Here is a 13,372-nt window from a genome sequence, read left to right as displayed (position 1 = left end):
GGTCACACATACTCTGGTAACCAACCGATGCTTTCTTAGTTTATATCAAAGGAATTTCAGATCTCACAAATTCACCTGAAACAAGCCTTTTGTCCATTTCAGGCAATCTGCTCCTGCTTCACTAAGAACAATTAAATCCAGAGTGGAGAAGTCATCTGGCCAAGGACTCCCAGAGTGAGGGCTAGAACTCAGGACTCCTGTGTTGGGGTGGCAATATCTTTCCTACTGCATCACGATGCTTCTGTTATTTAGTACATAGATGCGCTGTCAAACAACAAAAAGTCTTTTGTCATATTAGGATTAGAGCAGCCACAACGTGGCTTGGAAGGAATCAGCCGACATAAGGTGGAATCATCTGTGAAGAGAAAGAGGTCATTATTGGCTATTTCTGTGAGGTGGCTTGAAAGGAGGAGGGGAAGAGTGTCACACTCTGCATGGATCCTTGAAGTTTTTCAGGATAACACTCCATTAACAATGACAAGTTGCCATCTGTTAGTGAACTCTTCCAGAAGAGAGCGAAAGCTCCCCAAGAACATTTTGCTACAGTCAAACTGATTCTCCAAATCCAGCCCTTGGTTTTGTTAGACGTGCCAACAGATATCCATGGTCACTGGTAAACTTTCTCAGTGAACTAGATAAGTGTCAAGGAATAAATTATAAGTATTTCTAAATTATAAGTTGCTACTTGAAAGAAGCGGTCAATTATTCTACTTAAAAAAAGAGGCCATTTAAATGACATTGCAATAACTTCACCTGCAAGTTTATGGAGCAGTGCAGCTTTTTGGTTATTCTTTACCAAGCTGTATATTTGTAGGAAGTGGTATGATGCTACGCCTGGAAAAAAAAAAAAAGTTAAACTGACCATTTTATGCATTCACTTTAAATTGCATCTCTTGCTGATGTCCTGATAAAGATGGGGGAAATTCTGGCCAGTAAATCTTGAGCACCTCTCCATTTCATGCATGCTAAATTTGAGAAAAGTCAGAGAAGGAAACATTTTTACCTCAGCATATTGACAGTTTAGAAGATCTGTAAATCTTTTAATGAATAATATCATCACCTGTTTGCATGTAGTTTTCAACAACTAAATACATAGTGCATTTATTATTTTTTTTCAAAAGGATACAAAAATCCCAGGTTGATAAAGGTACCAGATAATAAAGGTTTATGTGCATTAGGAATGCATTTGGCATTTAAAACACTAGTCACTAGGCAACAAGAATAGTGATGTTACAAAAAATGTAATCTTGGACATAGTGACAATATTGAATTTTAAATGAGCCCAGTGCTCCTGGAAAACATCAAAGGCTAAGAAATCTCCCCACCCTTTTGTATTCTAGGAACCATGTCACTGCAAAGAAGCATCCTCCCCATCTGACTTAGACAAGACTAAAGGACAACCCACTTGCTCACCCCTCACCAGGGAGGGCAAACATAGACTCCCCACATTCCCATTCGTTGCCTCATAAATGATTGGCTGAAATACTTGTTTCCAGTGGTCAGTCGCAACAAAATACTTGTTAGCTAAACTTTGGTTAAAATCCTCTCATTCTACCAGATTCCTGACCTTTGGCCCACTGGCAAGCTGAGCACCAGACACCCCTCCTTAAATAGCATTGCCGCCTACTGCCTCCCAAGTAGGGTGGCCTCAGACTAAAACGTTCTCTGACCTACTATCTCAGCAGACCACGCCATCATCTGTCCTTTCACATCTGATCTCACGCTCTGATCTTTCTGGCTTTATCCACTTCTTCCTATCAAAGAAATATTTTTAGCCTAGCCCCTAAGATACTTGCAGGTCCGAGCCCTTCTCCCAACTACAGCAGTCCCCCTGCGACGTCATCACAATGTCCTTCGCTGCCTGCTCCATCCCCGTGACCCTGTGATGATAACTTCTCAATAAAGTCTCCCCAACTAGGTCTGAGTTTGTTTTCCACTTAACAATAAAATGCAATGAATATGAACCACTTTGGATAGCTTTAGACAGTGACACTCTAATGTCCTTGACTAGAAAGATTAGAAAAACTCTTAGTCAAGATTGCCTCCAAATTTCAACCTGTTCTTCTCTCTATTATTCCAGTAGTAACACTTTTTCTATCTTGTCTATTTGACTATTTTTGTCTATTTTTTAACTATTTTGTCTTTCTTCATGAGGGAATCATCAAGGTTTTGCCTGTGATGCAGTACATTTTAACGTTTAACAAATATCCATAAAGAGTAGAAAAAAGGTCATTTCTATGATTTAAATTTACAGCAGGTGATGCACCCATATGTGATTTCAAAAAATCACACTTTTTAATACTTCACATAATTTCTCTGAATAAAAAAAAAAGGAAACAAATTCCAAAAAAAAAAATTAGAAAGCAACCCACATGCATGCAGAGCAATCTGAAAGAACACATGGGGTAAGGTGTTTCTCATCTTGGCTAAACTGAAAATTGTGCTTGAAAGAAATGTTTTTCCTTCAAATTAGCAAGCAATTCTAGATGAGCCATTTTAAAAGAAAATACAAAGTTCTACCTGTGACACCAGTTTACCAGAAACTATTTTAGAGACTGCTATTTAAATCCATGCTCTGTTAATTAATAAATCAAAGGAAGAATGTGCATAATGATAAAACAGTTTTAAGTGGGTTTCAATAAGAAAATGGCAGCATGCCCTTGCTTTTTTCAAGCTTTATCTGATTTGTTTGTGCTTGCTTCCACAATTTGTCATGGTCAAATTGAGTTTTAAAACTATATGAGGTAGCAGCTATGTCACAATATTGACGTTCTTAGAGGATTTAATGAGAAGGTGCTAGATTTTAATATCAAAATCACTGGTGGAACTAATAATGGTCAGACCAAGGATCAGCCCTCGTGGGCTATGAGTGTAATCTAATATATATCCTTTAAGCACTTCCTACTACCTGGCTCTGTTCCTCTGTGAATTAACCAGAAGAGAGTGGTTCAAACAAAAAAACAATGGTGCATTAGAACCAATGCACCTCATTCTCTGTATCCCTGCATGCACAGCTTTGGGGAGGTAATGTGAGAGCCAGTAAGAATGGAGATCTAAAAGGGATGGTCTTTATCCCTCTGAATTAAAACGTTCCCTAGGTCTGAGAAGGAGGATTTCCTCATACAATAGTCCCCCCTGCCCCTTATCCGCAGTCTCACTTTCTGTTGTTTCAGTAACCCCGTGGTGACCCATGGTCCAGAAGCAGATGATCTTCCTCTTGACATCTCCGAAGGTCAATAAAGTAGCCTGACCTAGGAACACTAGTGACAATGACCACATCATTCATCTCACTCCATCTCATTACGTAGGCATGTTATCATCTAGTATCATCAAGAGAAGAAGGGTGAATACGGTACAATGAGAGATTTTGAGAGACAGAGAGAGAGAAGGAGACCACATTCACATAACTTCCATTACCGTACATTGTTGTAATTTTCCTATTTTATTATTAGGTATTGTTGCTGACCTCTTACTGTGTCTAATTTATATATTAAACTTTATCATAGGCACCTATGTATAAGAAAAAATATACGTAAGGTTCAATACTGTCTGTGGTTTCGGGCATCCGCTGGGGTCTTGGACTATATGTCCCACAGATTAGCGGGGACCACTATGTTATATACTGATCTGACTAATTTTGTTTTTTGACTTCTGATTCCTGCCATCTGCCTTGCTCACTGACGATCTGCTTCTTTTCTGCTTGGGTGAACTTCCCAGATCAGTTCTCGTTCCTGCTGCTCAGGGCTTGACCCCCATCTCCTGCCCAACCATACACATTCACCTCTCATCCTGCCTCAGAGCTCCAGAATACAGTTCCCTTTCCAGCTTCTTGCTCCCGTTATGCCTAGGCTGCTGTCAAATTGGGTTTTTTCCTTTGGATCTGGTTTTGAAACTGACCCCATTCCTTTTGAACCATTTACACAAGCTGATTATAAAATGATTTGCACATATACACTCTTTCTCAATGATGCTACTTTGCTCAGCATCCTGTAGATATTCCAACCACCCTGTTGTAACTGGTTCCATGCGCCACTACAGTTCTGGCTGGTCATTATTTCCTTTGATCCTCTCCTTTCTCATTGTTCGATACAGTATCTGATTTTCAAGTTTTAAAATTTAATGTGATTAGCCTATAAATATCATATTATTGCAACCATTTTTTTCCTGAAATTCAAGAGTTGATTATCTTGGAAAATTTGTAAATAATAAATAATTACTAAAAAAAATCCCAAGAAATCTCAAGGATAATACAATAATTTCTGTTCATCTTATTTTTTAAAAAAATTTACATGTTGGGACGCCTGGGTGGCTCAGCGGTTGAGCATCTGCCTTCGGCTCAGGATGTGATCCCAGAGGCCCAAGATTGAGTCCCACATGGGGCTCCCTGCATGGAGCCTGTTTCTTCCTCTGCCTGTGTCTCTGCCTCTCTATGTGTCTCTCATGAATAAATAAATAAAATCTTTAAAAAAATTTACATGCAATTTCTATTACTGTTAGCAGTTTTCCCTTTGAATCCGAATATGTAAAACAGTAAGTGAGGTCATAATTTTTGTTTTGTTTAATCATTAAAGAATTATCTTTGATATGTGAGATCATAGATTGTCCTGTTCTTAATTAACCTAAGATGATTAAAACTAGGTGCTTTTTTCATCCTTATCAGGTCATAAAATTTATAAACCAAGAATTTTTCAGGAAATTTTCCCTAGAATCGGCAGCCCCAAATAGTCATATAGGTATGTGTGTGTAGAGATGGACACACATACACATGTGTGTGTGCATGTGTGTGGTATTCATACATAAATATATTTAGGATTCTGTGTTGAGACTTTCAGTGTGTGTCAGCAATAGCTTCGGCACATACTGTGTTTGAAGGATTCATCATATAGAGATTTGGGGTCCTACTTCATACAGTGCAACTTTTATGGTGGACTTTCATTCTATTTATTTCAAAATGCTGGGCCCTCTCCACTTGCCTTTGTACTGACTGCTATCTTACCTTAGGCCAGGAAGCACGCTGAGCAGCCTCTGACAAAGTGAGACCAAGGATGTCTCGCAATCAGCTCTGCAGGAAGGACTGCATGAAGCCGAGTTGAATCCTTCCCTAGAGTCAGCCCCAAGCCACGGCTTTGCTAATGAGGCCAGTTTTCGCCAGCATGCAAAATGCTCTGCTGCTGTTTCACATTGTTGGCTGCTTTGTTGAACTTTTAAGTCCTTGTGAATTCCTTTTTTTTCCTCGTAAATGATCTTCAGTTTTCTGAAATGCTGAGTATTTTCCAAAATCAATGAAGAATGCGCTCCAACATCTCCTATTTTCAATTTTGTTTTTGTGGGGGGTTTTCTTCTTTTTTGGTGACCACATCAGTAATTAAAATAATTACTTTGTATCTACTGAAACATTCTTACTAGAAAGTACACATGACAAAGAATTTGAGATTTTATTTGCTTTTACAAATAATGGTTTTCTCATTGTTTGGCAAGTCTTAGCATCCCTTCAATCTGTACCCACTAAGTACAGAGTATTCTCACTAAATTTTTTATTGGTGATTAATTGATATACAATATTATATTAGTTTCAGATGTACAGCATAATGATTTGATATGTATATACATTACAAAGGGATCACCACACTATTTCTCATTACCATCTGGCACCATACAGTTCTTATGATGTTGTAAGCTATATTCCCCATGCTGTATATTATGTCTCCCTGTCTTATTTATTTTATAACTGAAAGATTTTAAATATTCATTTATTTGATTATGTAGGAATTTGATTATTTTTTGTATGCTTGTCTCCTTTGGGTTTTTTTAGTCTATAAACCAATGTTGATGTTCTATCCCCAGTTTTTGTATCACTATTGTTTATATTTTCATTCCTTTAATCAATAGATGCTTATTTGAGTGTTTACTCTATGCTAGATCATTCTGATGGCAATAAGGATACCATATAGAACAGCAGAGAATTAGCCCCTCTGGAGCTTGCATGCATAGGAGTGGGGTGGGGCGTACTGGCAATAGTCAAGATAAATAACTGATTAAATATGGAGCAAGTGAGATAGTAATAAGTGACCAGGGGGAAAGTAAAGTAAAAAGGGGGTTTCCGTTTTGAATAGTGGCCAAAGATGACTTTTTTTGGGAAATCGATATTTGATAAGAAATATAAAGAAAAAGGACGAAGGGCTATGCAAATATCTGAAGAAAAAAGCATGCGAACCAAAGAAAACAAAAGACAAATCAAATCCAGTAAAGTAGCCAGTGTAGAGAGCAGGATAGTTGAATGGCTGGAGCAAGGGATGCTGGGGGCGGGGCAGGGGCAGGGATGGGGATGTCCTTCTGCAATAATCCAGGGGATCAATGATGATAGCTTGGTTCAGAGCACAGCAAAAGAGGTAGTGATAAAAGCAGAATGGTAAAATGAACTTAGACAAGACAGAAAAATCCAGTTTTAAAGTGGGCAGTAAATAGAACTTGGGTAGAGAAGAATGAGAATCAGATGTCTGTTGTAAGATTTATTTCCACTTCTCATTTCATACTAAGCAAACCTTTCTGTAGATGATGATCTTTTAATGTCTCTGCAATATGCTGAATTTTCTATCAAATCAATTCCAAATTCAAAATCTCCTTAGGAAACTATTTATTCATCTCCACCTCTCTAATTTTATTCAGCTTATATTATATATCAAAGGTTTTCCATCTATTACTTTTTTTTTGTATAAGTTAATAATTGCAGTTAAATAGATTTAGAAATAAGTGTCCAAGAACACTACTCTGCAACTTTGTGTTCCAGACTGTTTCATTAATTTTTAAAATCCAGTAAATGCTGACTGTTTATAAAGCACTTCCTCCCGCCTCAATGCATTGCTTACTAGGAATAGGACTGACTCCCAGGATTTTGGTCAAATCATAAAATTATACATAAACAACAACAAAAACACAATGATTGCCCCTATTTCCAAAATCATCTGTTATATCAGATGAAAGCGATGTAGCCTAGGGAAGAAAGAATAGTGTGTGTGAAGGGGGAGGGATCTTTGTGGCTTAGTGTTTTGTTACATGAAATAAACAAGTCTTTACATAAACTCTCACTTTACACTATTACTTGATTGTTGCATTGACAATGTTCTTTGAAAAAAATCACGTAGGGTTTTCATAATTCCATTCTGAGAGTTTCAAGGAAAAGTTTTTCCCCAAATGGAAAAATTATTCTGTCAGTTTTATGTGGTAGATGGATGAAAATATGCAGTTTCCATAGGAATTTCTTTTTTTACTTCATAGGAATTACTTGTAAAATATTACAGATCATCAGTTCCTATGTATAGACACTCTTAAGTTAAACTCTAAACACTGGGTAGTGACTAATTTTCTATGTTCTATTTTCAATAACATTAAACAGTAAACATTTTTTAAAAATTAAATGATTGTACCCATCAGGATCACCTCAAGACTTTTCTGAACACGAGTTGCTGAGCCAACCTCCTCCAGCCCCCAGACTGACCTCAGTGAGTACGCTGCAGCTGCCCTAGGAAGGCCGGAGTCCAGGAACCATGAATTTCTGAGGGCAAAAAACTGAGAGTGGGGCTGGAGAGCAGAGACTCCCCATGACTTTCTTTCCTTCTTTCTTTTAGAGAGAGAGAGAAAGAAAGAGTGTGAGCAAGGAGAGTGTGGGAGAGAGAACTTCAGGCAGACTCCTTGCTGAGATCCGACTCTGGGCTGGATCCTAGGACCCTGAGATTATGACCTGAACCAAAATCTAGGGTTGGCCCTTTAACCAACTGAGCCATCCATGTGCCTCTACATAATTGTTTTAACCAATTCTGGCAAAGACCAAGTACATCAGTGTTATCAACTAATGAGGTCAGCAAACTTACCTCTTAAAGGAAAATAAAATTTTAGTTTGACTCAAAATCAAGAGCCTGCTAAAGGCTATTCACCAGCAAAACAGAAAAATAAATTAAAGTTATATAAGCTAAATATTTATTTATTTATTTATTTATTTATAATATTTTATTTATTTATAATATTTTATTTATTTATCCATGAGAGGCACAGAGAGATGCAGAGAGAGAAGCAGAGACACAGGCAGAGGGAGAAGCAAACTCCATGCAGAGAGCCTGACGTCGGACTCCATCCTGGGTCTCCAGGATCACCATATATATCTTCACCCTGGGCTGAAGATGGCGCTAAACTGCTGAGTCACCTGGGATGCCCTAAGCTAAACATTTTTAAAGGATTTTTCTTTTTTAACCAAGTGATTGGAAGCAATGTGATTCTGGAATCACACAAAGTTTACTTCATCAACCAAATTCTGGATTATATCATAAAGTCCCACAACCTACAGAGACAAACAGAAGAAAGGAAGAATGCAAGAAGGTTGCTAATAATGATACATTAAGTATTTCTCTTTTTTTAAAGATTTTATTTATTTATTCATGAGAGACACAGAAAGAGAGAGGCAGAGACACAGGTGGAGAAAGAAGCAGGCTCCATGCAGGAAGCCTGATGCGGGACTGGATCTTGGGTCTCCAGGATCAGCCCTGGGCCGAAGGCAGGCGCTAAACCACCGAGCCACCCAAGAGTCCCAAGAATTTCTTTCTTTCTCTTTCTTTCTTTTTCTTTTCATTTCTTTTCATTTCTTTTTTTTCTTTCTTCTCTCAATTAATTATACCAATATCTAATCAGAAAAGCAGAATTTACTCTTGATATTTCAAGCAGAGAGATATGTACATAAAGCAAATTACAAGATTCTTAGAATAGAAGAGCAACAAAACTAAAAGTTGTTGCTCAGAGATCAGACAGTTGTCACTGTCCTGGGCTGCTAGGGGTCCGCGCTCATGTTTAAGTTGCTGGAGGCACAACCACTACCACTGGACAGGTCTCTCACTCACTGTCCCTACCGGGAACTCCAGTTCTACTGGAGATCACCAACACTTTGAGTCACAGGCCCCTGAAGCTGCCTCCATCACTGTAGAGAAAGAGCAGAATGGCTTTCTCTTCTCATGTTCTCATGTGTCAGGGTTTTCTATCGGCCAAAGCTAACTAGAACCCAGAGAGCAAGAGAATCTGAAAAATACAGCCTTCTATGACACAGAAAAGACATTAGAAGGGAGACTTTGAAGCAATAGATGACAGATCAGTATCAGTACTTTCTCTATGTATCTTGTCTATCATCTACCTACCATCTCTCAATCCAACATATACTTAGAAAACCACTCAACAAATTGTCAACTCTTTATGATAGAATTAATAGTTATTTAAATGTATACTGATTACTTTCAGTTGATTTTTACAAATTTTCATCTTAATAAAATTGCTGAATGGGCTTGTTTGCAGTAATAACTGTTTAGCAATTAAGGCATCTCCTCTTCCAAAGATTGCCTTTTTTTTTTTTCATTTTTCTAATATTTCTGAGGTTGAGCGTCCTTTAAAAGTCAAAAACACAAGTTAATTTTTATGGAAAATGCATTATTAAATTAATAGTACTGCTTATAAAAAAGATATGTATATTCTAAGCAATTCATTTTATCATCAATGCAAATTGTTTCTTGCAGCTTATGTTAATGTCTTTCCATAAAGACATTTTTGTGTGTGTGAGATTAAACTAAAAGTCCATTTGAGAAAGAAATATATTGACTATATTAAGAACATTTAGCAAGGATATCGTTCTTTGAATTTCTCTAAATATATTCATGAAACCTCACTATATTGTAATATTTTATTTTCCTTCTTCATAACTCTTCTAGGAATATTTAAAATGTAGAATTTATTTGCTAAATAATATCATTAAATAATATAAAACAGAGTTAGTTTATTAATTGGTGTATGTATTTTAAAATAGGTCAATTGGTGCCTAATCTGACTTTCTTTACAAATTATACATAAACCCTAGCTCGTTATTGTCCAGTATGGGATTAGCTTCCAATCTGAATTTCTGAGTTTATGGTGGGTTATAGCTTTTATGAAATGATTGTTTAGATTGTTAAATATCTTGATGTTCTTGGATCCTACTCACTCAGTGAATGAGTCAATCTGATTAGGAATTCCAAGTTCACATGGTGCCAAATGCCTTGCTTTTTGTGCCACAGGAAAGAGAACATAGTTTCTTTTCCTTGTGTTCTTCATATATATTTTTTTTCTCCCTATGTTCTTTCTTTCTTAGGGCATGTACCTTCTGCTTCCTCTGGAGCCATTTTCTGTAGTCGTGTTCTCCCTGCAGATCTTTCTAGATCATTTATCTATTTCTGAGTTTCTGTATTTTATATACATTCAGAATCAATATTTAGCTTTATATAATATTTCTCAGCCTCAGTTTTTTCATTTGTAAAACATAGCTAATAATAGTAGATACTACATAGAGTATTTGTGATCTTTAAAGTGAAATAAAATCAGCACATGATGTTGTTATTGGCTCACACAATCTCTCAATTAGGAATATCAATTCTCAGAGTCTGACCTTTCAAATCTTTCTTTTCCATTATAAAAGAACATTGCAAATATTTCAAAAGACCAATAAAAAAGGAAAGAAAAGTAAAAATATCAACAGTATAATATACATTTTAAGCTTCATATTTGATTTTGTTATAAAATCATTGTTAGGGGATCCCTGGGTGGCACAGCGGTTTAGCGCCTGCCTTTGGCCCAGGGCACGATCCTGGAGTTCCGGGATGGAGTCCCACATCGGGCTCCCGGTGCATGGAGCCTGCTTCTCCCTCTGCCTGTGTCTCTGCCTCTCTCTCTCTCTCTCTCTCTCTCTGTCTATCATAAATCAATCAATCAATCTTTAAAAAAATCATTGTTAATAATCTTGACCATTGACACTTGTTTTTAAAGATTTTATTTATTTATTTGAGGGGTGGGGGGAGAAATAGAGGAGGAGGGGCAGTGGAAGAGGGAGAAGCAGTCCCCCTGCTGAGCAGAAAGCCCAACACAGGGCTGTATCCCAGGACCCTGGGATCATGACCTGATCTGAAGGCAGACATAACTGACTGAGCCACCCAGGAACCCTGACCATTGATACTTCTGCTAAAATTTAGAAATATCTCATACTCAGCTATCTCTAAATTGAAAATACAATGAGCTGAATATGAGATAATGTAAATGTTTAAATAAATGAATACATATAAATTTTGAAAATTAAAATTTTTGTTCTTACAAACATTTGTTTCTTGTTCGCTTTTTGAAAATTGGTACTTACACATATTATGATCTCCCTACTCCAGTAATGGTAACTCCTGAAAATACAACTCTTCTCTGGGTGACTCATGGACGAGAAGGTAGGCAGGGCCACTTACCTTTCTTAGGTTCATTAGGGAAAACTGTCAATTTCAACACTTAAGGAACGAAATTGTGTTGGTTCTTTTGATTTTTCTTAACTCATTCATAATTAACTCTGCTGGGAGGGCAGCTGAATCCATATTAGACTACTATCCTGCTCTGTGTCACAAATAATGGAGGTATAGCTGTTATATAAAACATCATTCATCTGCCATTCTTCCTTCGGCCACATACTCTCTTCTGGAAATGTTTATCGGGGGGTCTCCACTATATTTATACATGCTGTTCTTGTCTAAATAACTCAGTTATTGCAATCCTCTTCTCCTACACTTTCCATCAAATTCTCATTGGATTGGTTATGCTTTAACAGGAAGGTCATTAGCAATTTAATATGTGTTCTTGTGTCTAGCAGTGTCCTGTTTAATAGTTAAAAAGTTATGTTAGTGTTCTAGCTACAAAGTTGCATAAATTTTTCTATCATATTTTCCCCGTAAGTTCCATTATTTTGTGTGCAATTTTCTACACCACATGATTTTTAAATAACATACAGATGATACTATGCTAGAAACAGCAGTATAATCCTCCAAAGAAAGCACTTTTAATAGATGGCATGGTATTAGCAGTGAAGTATGAAACAGCAAGGTTGCACTTTAATCTCTCTTTCCTGACAGAGCGTGTGCCAGTTTCTAAAGCCATGACAGCTTGCCATGACTGGAACCCTAGGAGGCCTACCCCTCATTGGGGAGATCAGTAGACAGCCACCAATATCATGGGACTCTTGGATCAACCTCAGAGAAGAAAATCAATATTTTGAGAAAGAGATGGTTACCTGGGGAGTGATATTTGGCACTCTGCCTCATGGAGCATGTGTTACTTTGAAAAGGTACACAATTCACGGAGTGTCCTGCCAGTAGCAAGAAGATAAGAGAAGCAATAAATGATAAATGAGATCATGCTAGCAAAATGTTTTGGAGTGATAAAATGTACAAAGGGCAGATAATAAATATGGATAAGAATAAAATAGTCATCTTATGGATAAGATATTGAATTCATTCTTAAGGCTCTCATGAGTAAAAAAGATTTTCTTTTGGAATAGTTGGGACAGTCTGACAATCTTGCAAAAATGCACCAATTAATAAACCTAAAAGTAAATGAACTCTTCTAGAGCCGAAGGAGCTTAAGTGTGTAGTTTGATATCATCAGTATGCTCCCAAGAGATACTTTCTGTATGCAGATCTCATAAAACAATTTCAGAAGATTCACAGTCATTCACTCACATCACTGACAAGTATAGTTCTCAGAGATGGTTTAACAAGATAAGTTGTTCTCTGTCTTTGTGAAGTTTGAAACACTTTGCTTAGCTAAAAAGAGAACAAAAAGAAAATCATCCACAGAGTTGTAAAGAACTAGTGAATAGTTTCCTCTTGCTTGACCATACTTTTTCATCTCATATATGAGGTCATTGTTCCAGTCAATTGCTTCCTTAAATAAATAAACACTTGTCTATTTTGATGGTTGTGCTTAGCATGATCGGGACACTTCAGGGCTCTGACGTATTCCTGCACTTAGGCAGGAGATTCAAAGTGAACAATGGGAGAACAAAAATTATAAAAATGAGAAACATAACTGAGTTACTTCAATTCTGTCATCTATGCACAAATCCTTTTCTAAGCATTACAGAAGCTTTTCTTCATCTACTGTTTCCCTTTTCTTAGGCAATTCATTGCAGTAATTTAAATGCATTAGTCTACTACTTTTTCTCTTTTTGTATACCTTAATATACTAGGGTTAGACACATGAATTTCCTCTGAAGCAAGCTCAAATAATTCCAACCTGTTATTGATTAATCCTCAAAAAGAATGTGTGTACCTCAGTTCTCATGGTCCAATGAAGACTGTACACCCGCAGTTTTAGAACTTAAAATCAATGTAAAAATCAAGTTTGTGATAGGATAAATAATAAATGTGCTAGTTTTAACCACACATGCACATACATTATATGACATATCCTTTACAGCGTTCTATGATCATCTCTTAGTACTGCCTGCATTCTGAGAGACTGCTTCCTTTACAGCCCTTGGTACTCTACTATGGTCAAGAGA

Source organism: Canis aureus, chromosome 17 (assembly GCF_053574225.1).
Source record: "Canis aureus isolate CA01 chromosome 17, VMU_Caureus_v.1.0, whole genome shotgun sequence".
Lineage (NCBI taxonomy): Eukaryota > Metazoa > Chordata > Mammalia > Carnivora > Canidae > Canis > Canis aureus.
This window is presented reverse-complemented; position numbering follows the sequence as displayed.